General features: G+C 36.4%; 1 long non-coding RNA gene across 2 annotated transcripts in view; it reads right to left on the minus strand.

Annotated features, from left to right (window-relative positions):
* The window catches only part of LOC306660761, a 49,628-nt gene extending 33,946 nt beyond the window's left edge, over window positions 1-15,682 (minus strand). For both annotated transcript variants that reach the window (XR_013763734.1, XR_013763735.1), the window contains exon 1: window positions 13,812-15,682. This is a non-coding gene — a long non-coding RNA (uncharacterized lncRNA). The remainder of the gene's footprint in view (window positions 1-13,811) is intronic.
* Window position 15,683: the final 1 nt, after the last annotated feature.

Consider the following 15,683-nt stretch of genomic DNA (forward strand, 5'->3'; position numbering starts at 1 on the left):
ATATTATTTTTTAAATATCACGTTTTCTCTTTCAACATATCCAGGACCAAAACCTGGGAACTCTAGCTCTCAGCGTGCCCGGTCCTCTGAAAAATGAGAAAGAAGGGTAGATAGAGATAAAAGTCTTTCTCTCTCTCTCTCTCTCTCTCTCTCTCTCTCTGTATTCCTGCTCAGCAAGTAAAAGGAAAAAAATGCAAATCAGAAACAGGAAATTGAAATTTTCTCTCTTCCTCAAAATAGGACTTAAAGGAAGGAGCACGTTCTAGAAGTGAGAACAGTGTAGAAGAGTGCTCTTCCCTGGACCTGACATTGGGACACTGAAAGGAGCCACCTTGGTGAGGGCCTCATAGGAACCCAGAAAGTGAACTCACTTCCCTGAGTTCAGAGAGTTTTTGAGCCACCTCAGTTCCACGTATCACAGACCCTAAGTCCAGGGCCATTGTGACCAGACAAGAGAAGTAGAGGAAAACAGTCATGCCAGTGAACCAAGTGAAAGACCCAGCAGAGCCCCAAAGGCTAGCTTTTTTCACTTGTGCTCACAGATCCAAGAAACCCAGGGAAAGGGACAAAGGAAGAGGCAGAACACATCCTACCTGAGAACTCCTATTATTCACCACCTACAAGTCCCTCACCTCTCATCCCCTGACTCTCCAGAGGACCTAAGCAAATGAAGAGTATCTTGTCATCAAAGAAGTAACAGAACACTAGTCATATGCACTGTTTGCATTTTTGAATCATGCTAAATATATCAGTTCAGATTCTTAATCCTCCTCCCCAAATTAACCAGCAGATGGATTCAAGAACAATATTATTCATTGTCTCTGAAGATCTAAATTCTCATGAGATTTAATTTGTAGCCCCTGACCACCATACATATTTTATCCCCCAAACTCCAAATGCAAAGGTTTACTAAAGCATTTATTCAAGTTTAAATAGAAAAACATAAAAGTCCAAGGAACCACACCAGATTTCAATTCCACTGGAAATAATCCTTATCAAAAATTTTTATGCATGAATCCATAATGCATAGGAAACCAAATTCTGAGTATCTTTCTGAGAATGATTCTGCAAAATTGTGTGAAGACTTTGAAGACTAAGAATGCCATTACTACTACATATTGGAATTTACTTGACTTAGTAAGCAAAGAATAATATTGCTTTAGATTTTATAAGAAAGATGATTATTAAATAAAAACAGGTGCTTTACTTATTTACTTATTGTCTTTGTTTTCCTTTCTAGAAGCAGTCAAGAGATTAAACAGGAGTGAAATAGGAAGAACTTGATGAGGAAAACACAACTCTCTCATATATATATATAACATTTTTATTTTTTATTTTTTGCAGTGCTGAGGTTTGAACCCAGGTCCTCACACATACTAGGGAAGAATTATACCACTGAGCTGCACCTCCAACCCTCATCATATATTTGAAAACACACTTTCTATAAAGGACATAGAACACCCATATTCTGTATCCTCAAAGAATTAACAATCTAGCTAAAGAAATTTGTCTAACAACACAAACCCATAATAGCAGTAGTTTAAAAAAAAGAGGAGCCTGAACTTAAATGATTAGTAGCATGATAAAAAGTGAATGTAAAGTTATGATGTCCAAAGCAAAGTTCAATACCAGGAAGAGCCACAAAATTGTCCAGTAGTTTCATTCAAAGAAAACCACAGAAAGGCATCATATAGATATAGACATCCCAAGCTGACCAGTGCCACAGTTGGGAATAAGAGACCATACCAGCAGGAAAATAGATGTGGTTCAACCTGGTCCTAAAAAGCCAGAAAAAAGAGTTGATTCTTTTGTGGATAAATAGTAAGGATTCAGTGATTCATTCTTAAGGAAAGGAGTGGAACCAGGAATAGAATTTTAAGTACATTTCCCTGTGTCAGGATGGAAAGGGATAGGTGACTAGCAAGGAAATGTAGAGTATACTATAGAACTAGTGTGGGGGTGGGGACAGAAGCAAAGAGAAGAAAGGGAGAAAGCATAACAGAATTCAAGAATTGCAGAATCTAATGACAGAAAGGTAAAGAGGATAGCTGTTACTTCTGATTTCTCCAGGATTGTGCAGTTTATATTTTATATTTTTTTGTACCAGTATAGTTATTGATCACACTCCTTTTACTGTATGATTAATTACAAAGTCACTTTACGTATGTAATGGAGAACGGGTCAGAGCCCAGGCAGCAGTGGTAATGAAACTGCCTTTCAGTGTCTCCCATGAATATAGGTGAGATGTGCACCCAGAACCAGGAAGAATTCCCTTTTGTATCTGGTTAGAGGGACGAGTAGCAGAATTTCAAACTACAAATGCCCAATAGACAGTTGAGATAAAACACCACAGGTGCACATTTCAGAAACTGATTTTGTAGTCATTTGCATTCTTCTTTGTCAAAGTCAGTTTGTACCAAGGTTCACATTTTGATTTTGAATGTGAGGCAGTGAAGTGAACCAGGATATTAGCAATTTCCAGTACAATCTACCACATATCAATCTGTCTTCAAAGGGTGGAAGATGCCATGGAAGACTAAGACCATGGAACCTTGTCAATTGGGACTTGACTGAAGGAGCCCCACACTTCCTTTAACCTAGCATTCCAGTCCATTTCCCACTATTCTCCTTCATGACTATTTGACTGTATCCAGACTAATCAATACCTAGACTGGCTGATATTAATGCTGAATGCCCCTTCCTCTTTGCCCTTATGTCTGTTACCACTGTCTCACGCTCATCTCCTATCCCACCTTCTAGAACTCTCTCTCTAGCTTCTCCTCCTGCCCATTTCCTAACAGTGATTTAATGTCACTTAATTTCTAACCCCCATGAAGCCTCCTTGACAACACCCACATGCAGCTGTACCATGTATTGTCCTTACTTCTAAAGTGATTCTTATTTAGTCTTACATTCATGTCACCAATTTTCCTGTGGTCTCGAAAGTCCTGTAACTCTTTATTCAGCTCCTCTATTATTTAACTTTTTTTTTTTTTTTTTTTTTTTTTTTTTTTTTACTTCTGAAATAACGAGAACTTTATTTTGGTTCTGGAGATTCAAGTGGAAGATTAGGGCAGCCCATTGATTTGGGTCTCTGTTGAGGGCAGCAGCACATCATGGAGGGAGCATGTGTTGGAGTAAGTACTCTTATCTTAGCCAGGAGGCACAGACAAAGGAGAGGATGAGGATCCCACAGACTCCTTTAAGAAGACCTCCTGCTAGCCCCACCTCTTAAAGGGCCACAGCATCTCCTGGTATACAACATCCTGGGGACTAAGCCTTTATATATGAATCTTTAGGAAACATTATTCATATTCAATTCATTGAAAATGCTTTTTCAAATTTTGTTACTTTTTTGTCAATCTTCATAGTATTTTATTTTATTTTTTATTATTATTATTATTTTTATTTAGCTTTTAATTTTTTACAGATGGCATTTTGATTCATTGTATAATCTCCTCTGGGCTTCAGATCCTCTGAATGTGGGGCAACCATGTTTCTCTTTGTAGCTTACAGCTTGTAACTTGGTGCTATTTTATATTTCTCAGAAACAAACAGAACAAATTATTTTGATCTTTTCATTTGTTAAATGAATTCAAACCCGAATATCTAATGCATTTTTGGAAATTTTCTTTAACTTTTATTATATGCTATGTTAATTATATCCCTTATCATATTTATTGAGGAGTTCTGGTCTTTTGAGAACATTTGACACATAATATGTATTCTTTCACTTATTTGGAAGGCATTTTTACTGAAAATACAATAGTAGTATAGTTTACATTTAAAATTGGTTTATTTAAGCTGTCACATAATACAATGCCCTGAAGAGTTTATATTTCACCAAATAAGGATTCAAACTGATTAACATTTCCAAGGTGGCATGGCACTAAATAGATGTAATTTCTATTCCTTGTGAATGTATCAATGAGGTTTAATTACTTGTTCATCGGGAAAATACATCTTTGTCTCTCTCCCAAGTCTACTGCTGCTCCAACTGAATTTACCAAAAGCAGTCTCACATTCTACATCACATAGAATGGTACCTCCATACTAACACAGGAGGTGTAGAAATGGATAGCTTCCAGCTTTACATAGAAATTCTACTCTTAAGATGAAGGTGTATAATGAACTGAAGGGCAGGATTGGATCATGCTGTATATGAGACACCAGATTTAGAAATGCATTACAGTAAAACTCCATTGACTTTTCAAAGATATCTCTCAAAATTCTGAAAATAGCTGTTTCTCTCATCATCTGTTTAAATCAAGCTTCAGAATAAAGACTAGGAGCCAGCCAGTGCTGACTGATCAAGAAGTTAACCTTCATTAGCTCCAGCAACAACTTCCATAAGGGTAAGTATAATTTACTGAACATCCATCCATCTTTACCCCTAGAAACATGAGTAATGTTCTTATGTTTTTAATTTGTACTTAGTCTGTATGTTAAAAAGCCTGTGTAAGTAGCTAGAAATTAAATGAGTACCCATCTATGCTTGAAATTCAAATAGTGGCATGGGAAAATATTTTTACTGTAATAAACGCATCTCTGATGTCTTTAGGGGAAATTGAATAGTATTTTATTGACTAAGATCAAACAATCTCTAATTATCACCCAGAGGCATAAAGGAAAATTGCAACAAGTAGAGACAGCAGTAGGTTGCATCACATGGGCAGGCACTATTTTGGTATATGCCCAGGCATTTCCTTGAGGAACTTACATAAGCTCATATGCCCGGGCATTTCCTTGAGGAACTTACATAAGCTTCTCAAGGAAATGCCCAGGCATATACCAACACAGTATTTAACAGAAAGTTCATCCCGCCAGAGCTTTGCATGACATCTTAGTTATCTTCTTGGCCATCTCCAAGTTTGTTTCTAATGTATTTGAAGTCTTCAACAAACCTCAAAGAACTGGAAATCAGAACATATGACAGTTTTTGTTAATTTAAATGCATAGTTTTTTGCTTTTCAACCTTTTATAAAATATTCATAAAATATATCAATCCCTGATCTACGTTAACAATTCAACATCCTGAATGCACATGAATCTCTTGGCATGATTCTTATGATATGAACACTTTATTCTCCTGCATGGAACCATCTAGATGTCCCTATTCCCTGCTGGGTAGAAAGCACAAATCTTACCCTGGGACAGGAGGGTCTTCCTTCAGGAACTGACACCAACCTGCATTTCCTGTACCTCTCCTTTATGGACCTTAAGCTCCAGTCTTATACAATTAGCTTAAATTCCTGAGTGTTCCATATTTCTTTCATACTATTATGGCTTTGCTTATAGATTCAGTGATATTTCAGACTACAGAATCCATATTTTTACTTGTCTATCTGGTTCCACCTACCTCTCTAGCACCACCTTATGCTGTTCCCATTCAGTCCCATTGTTTATTGTTTATGGTCCAAACCATGCTCACATTTATACATAGCTGATTACCCTCTTGGCGGTGTTAGTTATGCTCTCCCTTTTTAACATTCTGCTTAGAACAATACATTCTCCTATCATCCTACCGGCTTTAACTTTCAAATGCCACTTCCTCAGGAAGTATTTCTACTTCCTCCTTTTCTTCACCCCAAATTAAATCTCATTACTAAATATTTTCATTGCTCTTTTAAAAGGCACATTACTTGTAATTAACTTTTCAAATTCCTCTCTAAAATAAAAAGATGTACAAGGGCAGAAATCACTCACTCTTTTTTCCCAGCACATAGCATATTACTTGGTCGATGGTAGCTTTTTAATAAGAACTCAATGATTGATCTAGATAACTTCTAATATCTAGAATTCCACCCCTGGTGAAATGCTATTCCTTTTTCAAGACACAACTCAAATATTACCTCTTTAGAGAAACAGCCCTATATATCCACCTTAGAATTTGGGTTCACTTTTTTTTCCCAGAAGCTTATCAAGCAGGTTATCATGTGCTGTGATGCACATCTTGTGCATCAAGGAGGTGGTTTGTGCTCATGTTCATCTCCTGTGAGGACCAGCACTGTGACTCATTCATTTTACATTGCCAGAACCTAGCATGGCACATCTAAAGAGTGCCATTTGAATTAGTTAATTAATCGTTCTTGAGTTTTCCAATCATCAGATGAATACTTCTTTCTCTTCAAGTAAATGGAGTGGAAGAAATAGAGCTAAATGATGAGAATGGATGTACTGGATTATTTGGAGCTTTGTCATTAAGTGATGAATAGAAAAATAGTTGACCTCTTTGAAATTCAACTTTCTTATCCATCAAACAAGGAAGATATCAGTTAGAATTTCTAAGATTTTTCTAGTTGTTAAAAATTATAGGTAAAACAGTAAATGCAAAACAGAATATAAGGTTGATTCTCCATCTATGTGTTCTACTTTGCCTTTTGCAACTAAATTCTTAATAACAATTGGTTTGCTTTTCATATGCCTTTTCTCCTAAAAGAAAAGTTGGAAAATTTTTGATAACTTGGAATTTGAGCACTTACTAAACAAAACAAGTCAAAGAGCTAAACTCTTAATTCACAATTAGTACATATTGAAGTACTAGCTAACCCTCGAATAAAAAGAAAAAGGATTTTGATTCTCACCCTGACATATAAGAAGCTTGGAAGTTGTCACTCCATCATAATGACAAAAAACAAACAAACAAAACACACACATACCCACACACACACACACACACACACACACACAAAACCTCTAAACAATCTGAAAAATCAATAACTTCCTTTGTATTTATAGAGAAATGAGGTCACAGTGCAAATTACTGCACCAAAACATGAAGACACAGGTAAAGACAGAAAATCACAGCTCACCTAAGCAGAAATTAATGTAGAAAATCGAAATTGTGATTGATGAATTACAAGTGGCACGCACCTATAGTACAGCTATTCCAGAGACTCCATGTGCAGGATTCAAAGTTAAGGGATCCAGGGGTCAATCATGACAGTGTTCCACACTTCTGTGAGTTTGACCTCCTGGAACTCTACCAGGATCGCATAGTGAATGTCAGAGAAAAATCCCTTCATATTTCCAGAAAGAAGAGGGAAAATGAAGCCACCTTGAAATAAACTAAAACATGCTGTTCTTGACAAGGTCTTCTCTCAAGAGAACTATTTACTAAGAACTTCCAGTGTTTAACCACAGACTAATTGACCTGGGGAAATAGATTTACCCAAATCTAGTTGTCTCAAGCCTTCCACATGGAGGAAGGAAAACACCCAACTCCAGGTTCCTCTAGTTTTCCATGTCAAAGAAGAGAAATACACAACTCCAGCTCATTCTTGTTACCCGTCCTGTTTTAGTGAGGAACATGATAGGGAAATATGAAATTTAGTCAGAGGTACAGGCTCATGTACAGACTGAGACCTACTCATGACTATAAAATACTTTGCTTCCTCTCTCACCTTGTAAGCACATTTTGAAAGTCTATTTACTGCCATTTCTTTTACACAGAATATTCATGTCCAAATATTAAGAACAAAAATACAAGACTTACTAAAATGCAAAAACAATAATGGAGACAGAACAAGCATTAGAACCAGACTCAGGACAGGAATCTTGTGATTATCAGATACAGAATTCTAAACAATTTAATTAATATGTTAAGGACTGTAACAGATAAGTATGCAAGAACAGATGGGAAATGAAAGCAGAAAAATACAGAAATTGTAGAAATGCTAGAGGTTTTAAAAAAAGTAGCAGAAATAAAGAACTCCTTTGATGAGGTTATTGGTAGACTAAAAAACAACTAAAAAAAACCATCTAACCAAAGGTGGTCTCAACAGAAATCTTGAAAACTGAAAAGCAGAAAGAACAAAGACTGAAAAAAATTAAAAAAGGAAAAAAATCCAAAAACCGTGGGACAACAATTGAAGGTGTAACATGCAAATGATAAAGATTCAAAGAGAAGAAAGAGAGGAAGAAACAGAGGAAATATTTGAAGAAATAATTATTGAAAATTTCCCCAAGTTAATGTCTGACATCTAATCACAGAGATTTGGGGAGCTCACGGAACACTGAACAGATGAATACCAAAAGCTACATCCAGGCATGTCATGTGTTCAATCTACAGAGACTCAAAGGCAAAACCTTGCAGGATGTCAGGGATTTTTAAAACACACTTTACATCTAGAGTGTCAAAATAAGAATGTCATCTAGTTTATTTTTAGAAATCATAATGATGAAGAAGAGAGTGAAGTACAAGTGCTAAGAGAAAAAAAACAATCTCACTATCCTAGAATTCTATACTCTGACATTGTCCTTAAAATTGAGGGAAATTTTTTTTTCTTTGACAAATCAAAATTTAGAAAATTTGTTGCTGGTATATGTGTCTTATAATAAGTTCACCAGGGAGAAGGAAAATGATAGGTCACAAACATGGATCTATAAAACGGAAGGAAAAGCATTGGAGAAGGGAAAAAGTAAAGGTAAAATGAAACCTTATAGTTTTCTTATTCTTAATTAATCTAACACATAATTTTTTGTTAAAAATAATGATAGCAGCCACATACTTAATTGTGTATGTGTGTGTGTGTGTGTATGTGTGTGTGTGTATATATATATACACACATATATATGTATATGTATATGTATATATATGAATATGTATGCTTAGGCATAAGTGAAATGAATGTCAGCAATGACACAAGGAACAGGAAGAAGGAGTTAGGATTATTTTGTTTTTGTAAAGTACTGGTATTATTTATGAAATGGTACAGCATTATTTGAAATTAATAAATGTTGCAAAATGGTCAAAACAAAATCACCGAATTGTTATGAAACAAAGGAAAAATCATATTAAAGTATCAAATAAAACTATAAAAGGAAGGAAAAAGTGAAACACAAAAATAAAAACAAAGAACAAGCAGAACAAATAGAAAATAGTAACAAATATAGTATATATTAATCCAACTACTATATGAATCGTCACCTTGAATGTCAATGGTTTAAATGTACCAGTTTATAGACAGAGGTTGTCAGAGTAGATATGAAAGCAAGACCAAAGTCTTGTCTACAAGAAATGCATTTTAAATATAAACACTCAAATAGATTAAAAGTAAATCAAGAGCTGGGCACAAGTGGCATATGCCTGTAGTCCCAACTACTCAGGAAACTGAGGCAAAAAGATCACTTGAGCCCAGGAGTTCAAGACCAGCCAGGGTAACTTGGCAAGATCCATTAAAAAAAGGTAAACAAATGGTTAGAAATAGACCATACTAATATTAATAAAAAATATGGAGATTTATCGAGGATAAAGAAGAGCATTACATATAATGGAGTCATTTCTCCACGAAGAAAACATAATGATCCTTAATGTGTATGTGCCTAAAAATAGTCAAAATTCATGTGATAAAAGTGACAAAGTCACAAGGATAAATAAATGAATTTACTATGATAGCTATGTACTTTCATTCTCTCTACCAGAAATGGACTGATCCAGTAGGCAGAAAACAAGTAAGGACATGGGTGAGCCCACCACCATCAATCAACTGAACACGTTTATACTCACATGGACCATTCACCAATATAGAGTCCGTTCTTGGCCATGAAGTATACCTTGATAAATCTAAAACACTAGAAGTCATGTAATATCTGTGTTCATACAACAGTGGAAATAAACTAGAAATTTAAAACACAAAGATAGCTGAAAAATAATGAAATACTTGGAAATTAAATAACACAGTTCTAAATAGCCCAGGAATCAAAAAAAATATTTCAAGAGAAGTTAAACAATATTTTGAGGTAAGCAAAAATGAGAACAGTTGATCAAACATTGTGGGATGTAGCAAATACAGTGCTTATGGGGAAATTTATAATAATAAGTGCATAAAAAAGTTTTAAAATATTAAATAATTAAATATTAGGGGACTAGAAAAAGAAGAGCAAATTAAATTCAAAGTAAAGAAAGAAAAGAGTAAAAAAATAAAAATTAAAACAAGTCATTGAAACTGAAAACAGGAAATCATAGAGGAAAATTAACAAAGTCAAAAGCTGATTCTTCAAAAAAGATAAATTGTCTCTAGTCAGGGTAACAAGAAAACTCAGATGATGATGGTATAATCATCGTTACATTGAAGATGTGAAAATTTTTGTCAAATGACCATTGATAGTTAAACAAATTGCAAGAAATTGTAGTACTGAGATCTGACCTGGGGAAGTCTGGCTCCATAGTCCCTGACCTCTAAGACATCTGTCAGACACAGAAGTGTGTCACATAAAATAAAAATTACATGCAAAACTTCATAAAATATGACAAGGAATCAGAAATAATTTTGTTGAGGAAATGGTGGCTAAATAACGCTTAAGCGAGGAAAACTGAAACCCAGGCATGCTCTCTCTTCTACCTTCTATCGCTGCATAAAACTGTGGACCAGTTATTTAATCTCTGAGTCTAAATTATCATCTCTAAACTGAAGACAATTAACCCCACATTATAGTTTCCTTCCCATGGTGAATATTAGTCACATAATGCATATCAGTATGTTTTCTCCAAATGGCTACAAGAATGTTCCTGATTTCATAGTCACTTCTAAAATCTTGCCACTCTTCTGGAAGCGAAGCCTGAGTCTCTTGCCTAGAACTTGGGCAGGACTTTATGGTGGAAGTGGGCTGTGTGCCTCCTGAGGTAAGTCATAAAAAGTAACCTGACTTCTAGCTGGCTCTCTCTTGGAATGCTTGATCTTGAAATCCAGCCATTGAGCTGTGAGGAAGCCCAGGCTAGGTGGAGACACTCACATTTAAAGAGGAAGTAGGGCTCCTGGTCTTCAGCCCTGGCAAGCAATAACTTTCCAGCATGTGAGGGAACCATCCTGAAAGCAGATTCTTCAGACCTCAATTGAGTTGTCACTGAGTGGAGTAGAGCCCAGTCCAAGTTGCAGAAGTATAAGCAAAATAAGTGATCTCTGTCAATTGAAGTCATTAAATTTTGACATGAAGCAAGAATTAATCGGAACATACTTAAGTCAGACGATGAATATAAAATAATGTAGTGTCTGACATGATACTGCTTAATGAAAGATGGCCATTAGAGCAGAAATGTTGCAAATTTAAGATTCAGATCACAGATCTAGAAATCAGACTACTTGGGTGTAAATTCTAGGTCCTAGCAGGATTTAGTTATATAATTTAATTTATGTGTAATGTTTAGTTATATAATTTAACTTAAACTTTGTATGCCTCAGTTTCTCATTTTAGGGTAAAAGATGTATACAATCTAAAGAGAATTCAGAGTGTAGTTTCTCAATTTAGATGGATATAATTACACCCACTTCATAGGGTGCCAGTCAGAATTAAATGTATTGCAGTTCCCCAAATAGACCATGACCAAACCTTTGTAGTAAGTAATTCTGTCTCTCACCACTCCTTCATTTAGATTTCAGGTTAATTAATCTACGCTCTAAAAAACTTTTGACCTTCCAAGTTTAGATGTGCCTCTTATGTGCTCTATAGACTCCTTGCTATAGATACCTTGCTGATACTTGTACCTAAAACAACTTTCTTCCCACAGAACTCCTCTGCAAGTATCTCTGCATGTTCCTATGTTGTAGCTCCCAGCCCTGTCACTGTCACCAAAGCACTGGATCTGTTGCAAACTCAAGGTTGCTAAGTGAGAGAGAAGGGCTTTCTCCTCACCGCTCCCTGTTTTTTCTTCCTTTAATCTCTCTCTCTCTCTCTCTCTCTCTCTCTCTCTCTCTCTCTCTCTCATGCATGCACTGTCTTGAAGAAGACTGAAGGCAATGTGGTTCATGACTCAACATTATTTTAAGATCTGAAGAGATGGTTCTTTCAGGTTTAATGTTCACAGAGGAGAAACAGACGTGAGTTCATGGCAGGTGACTAGAATAGGCAAATTCCCTATTGTCTTCAGGGTCCCTTATCATCTCTGACCACCAAAACTCTGCTACTGCCTTAAACCTGTCCCCCAGACTTTCCAGGCCAAAATGGATTAACTCTGAAAGGCTTTGAAAATCCTTCATGGAAATAGATTTTTGGAGAACCCGTTCCATCATTTCAGTGAAAATGGTCAATAGGCCCACCCTAAGTGAAAGCTGGAATCTTCATTATATTAACAACTGAGAGAAGAAACAAACAAAAGCATCCCCTACCTACTCTGTAGACTCCGTGTGTGCGCACGCGCACACACCTGGTGTGTGTTTCCTATGTTCCATTTAAAGTTGAGATACTTTTAAATACCTTATATTTTGATAAAAAAAAAATCTATTCTTGCTTTGGAGCTGAGTTAGAGGCAAATAAGTGTGCAGGTGGCAGATAAGTCAGTGGCAAGAAGATATGAAAAAAAAGAAGTTGGCACCAGAGCATAAAAAGGCATCAGAAAGTGTGAATATACTGCCCAGAATGGTTCCCATAAAAGTTAGGTAATGTTTCTCAAGATAATAAAAGTTTGGAATTAGTTACTGAGGTTTTTGAGAACTTACTATGTAATATAGCCCTCCAGTTTGTTAAAAAAAAAAAAAAATCTCTTAGGTTTTCTGGCATTTGGATGCAAATTGTTCCTGGATTTATTGCATTTTTAAAATTCAGCCAGAAGTCATAAAGGAAAGTAGCACTCCATTGGCTAGGTGCATATTAAATGTCAGTATAGTGCTCCCTACAATCCACATTTATTCTCACTTCCCTTGACCATGACACAAATCACATTCATTCATTTGTTCCTCCAGAAATATTTATTGAAGACTCATCTTGTCCTAGTCAAAAGAAAAATGAGTTGACTCACAATGAGAAAATAACTGAAATGCAATGAAGTATGACAACAGATGAATACAGGAGATACACCAGAGGAAAATGTTAATGGAGTTGATTTAATGAGCACTTTTATGTGCCAGGCACTGTTCTAAACACTTTATTCTATTAACTACTTTAATCCTCACAGAAAACCTAGGAGATGGGTACTTTTTTACCTCCATTAAACAAGCAAGTGAATTAAAATGCAGAGAAGTTGAGTTACTTGTGCAAATTTTTTTTAAAAAATATATCTTTTCTGCTGTGTGTTTTGGGTGGTAGTCAAGGTAAGCAATTTGCTCTGAGATTACTATTTTTCCAAGAGAGGGGAGTTTCAGGGAATCTGCTGGAGAGATTACAGTAGAGCAAGGCTCCGCATCCTTTTTCTGTAAAAGGCCAGATAGGAATGCCTCAGCTTGGAGGGCTCGATGGCCGCTGTTGCAACTCAGCTCTGCCACTGCAGTGCAAAAGTAGCCACAGGCATATGTAAACAAACGAGCATGGCTGTCTTCAAAATACTGCACTTATAATCTTCGGAATTTCCTCTTGATTTAATTTTAATATACCACAAATATTCCTTATTTCATTTTAACTTCTAAAAACACATGCAAAACCGTACATGGGCAGAGAGTTGGATTTGTATTATGGTTATAGTTTGTTGACCTCTGTTTAGAGAACATACAGCATGATTTCCATAAAGGCTGAGTGGCGGTTTTCCAGGCTGACAAAGGCATTTGAGGTTAAAGAAATAGCAGTTGGCACAGACACAGGCAGGTGAACAGACAGGACTCCTCTCAAGCATCATTAATAGTATCACTGGTCCCTGGAGGGGGAGGACAATACAGAGAAGGGAACTGAAGAATCCTGTGCATCGTGTAGGGAATTTGATCTTTGCTGTGTGGGCAGTGGAGAATCACCATGGAATTTGTGGCACCATGCAGTTTACATTTTGGAAAGGACTCTCTAGTCGTTAGGTAAGAAATTGACAAAAGTATCCAAGAGAGAAGGAAAAAAAAATCACTTAAGCAATTTTGATAGTTCAGCCAAAGACCACACAGATGCCAGCCATTCACCTGTGAGTTCCTTGGAATTCTGTTTTCTCCATACACACCACATCCTTTTCTGATTCAGGATGGTGGCAGATGGTACCCTTGTTTCTGGATTTGTTTTTTTCTTCTCTTTCATCACTTAACCCATTTTCATCCTTTCAAGCTTCCGTCTCAGTGTTATTTCTCCAGGAAAAAGTTCATAGATCTTTCCGATTGGGATTCACACCTGTGTGATGTACCATAGAACAGTCCTTCTCTAGCAGTGACTACAACCAGGAAATTTGCTCAATGTCTGCCTTGTTTGCTGGACTGGGGGGTCTCATATCCTCCACAATACCCCAGCACTAGCATGGTACCTACTTCAGAGTAGATGCTGAATGAATATTTGCAGTGGGATTAGAAAAGAGGATATTTACCAAGCAGAGTTGCATTGAATCTTGCAACTGAATGGTTGAAATGAGGGACAAGATAGAGTTAAGTAAAATTCCAAGATTTGGGTGACGAAATAATTGGTGGAACAAGCAGAGAGATGATGGATATCAGATTTGAGAAAGTTGTAGAAATATTGGTTCTTAAGTACCTGTGGGACAGGTGAGCAGACAGACACATCAGGGCATGTTGTCACCTTCCACCAGGATGATCATTTGCAGTAGTGATTACAAAATCTGGGCCTGGTCACCCTGGCTCCTGTTTCAAACCCTTCCCATCCAATGTTTGCTGAGAGTCAGAGCTCCTTCCCAAACCATCACTTCCATTTTGCTCTCCTCTGCTTCAGACATTGGTGGAAGATAAACAAAAAGTCCCATTTTCTCCCTTAAATTAACCCAAGTCCCCCTCAATTAGTCTCACTTTACTTTTTTATTTTTCTTATGACGCCCCAACATGGATTTTTTTTTTTTTTCTATTCAGATTGTCATCTCGTTTTCCTCTAATGTTTACCATCTTTTTCCTGTCTTTACCTGTTCTGTTATTCTGTCTGGAATTTTCTTTTTTCTATCTTTTTTTTTTTTTTTTTGGCAAACTCCTGAATCTCTTCCCTAAGGGCCAATTTTGTGTCCATGTCTTCCTTGATGCCTCCTTGGGCAGATCAAGGACACACTTCCTTGAATTGTCTTAGCTCACATCGTGTGTTGCTCCGATAATAGTAATGCCTTCTATTTTGGGGAACGTGAATCAGCCTGTCATGCAATGTCATGCCACCCATCCCAAGGTAGCTACTTGTACTTTTTAAAACACGAGAACTCTGAAACAGAAAATTCAATTCAACTTCACTGAAGACTCACAATTAGTGAAAGGTGGCTCCAGGTCTGACACGACAAAGCCCATGCTGTGTTATGCGGTAAGGGAAGGAAACATTTCTTAATTTAGGCTGATTGGATGTGAGGGTCTTACTATAAATTATTTCTTGTAGAATCAGTATAATATAATGGGCCCAGGGTTGGAAAGCCCAGGACTTTGATCTCCCTTTTTCAGATGAGTGACCTTGGGGTCAGGGAGCCTTTCTCAGCTCCTTATCTACTCACCTGAAAAAATGAGAAGCCAGATGGTTTCAAGGAAATCACTGGGATGATTATATGGTAACTCTTGAAAGCAATAGATATTATATAATATTGTGGTTTTATTTAAAGGGCCCTTAAGTAGAATTTGAAGGCAAATGAACAGTTTAAAACTCATAGATCATATGAAGCTGAGGAGAATAAAAAATTTTCAGTTTGAGCATTCATCAAATAAAGTAGTTTAATTACTTGTAGAATTAGCAATGTGCATAGGTATAAGCTTGACCCAGTGAGTTATTTAAAAACAAATTTTTTGTGGACTATGCTCTCCAGAAAATTTCTTTCTGAAGTCAAATATTGTGTACATACATACATACCTACATAAACACAACATATATGA

Source organism: Sciurus vulgaris, assembly GCF_902686455.1.
Source record: "Sciurus vulgaris genome assembly, chromosome: 5".
Classification (NCBI taxonomy): Eukaryota; Metazoa; Chordata; class Mammalia; order Rodentia; family Sciuridae; genus Sciurus; species Sciurus vulgaris.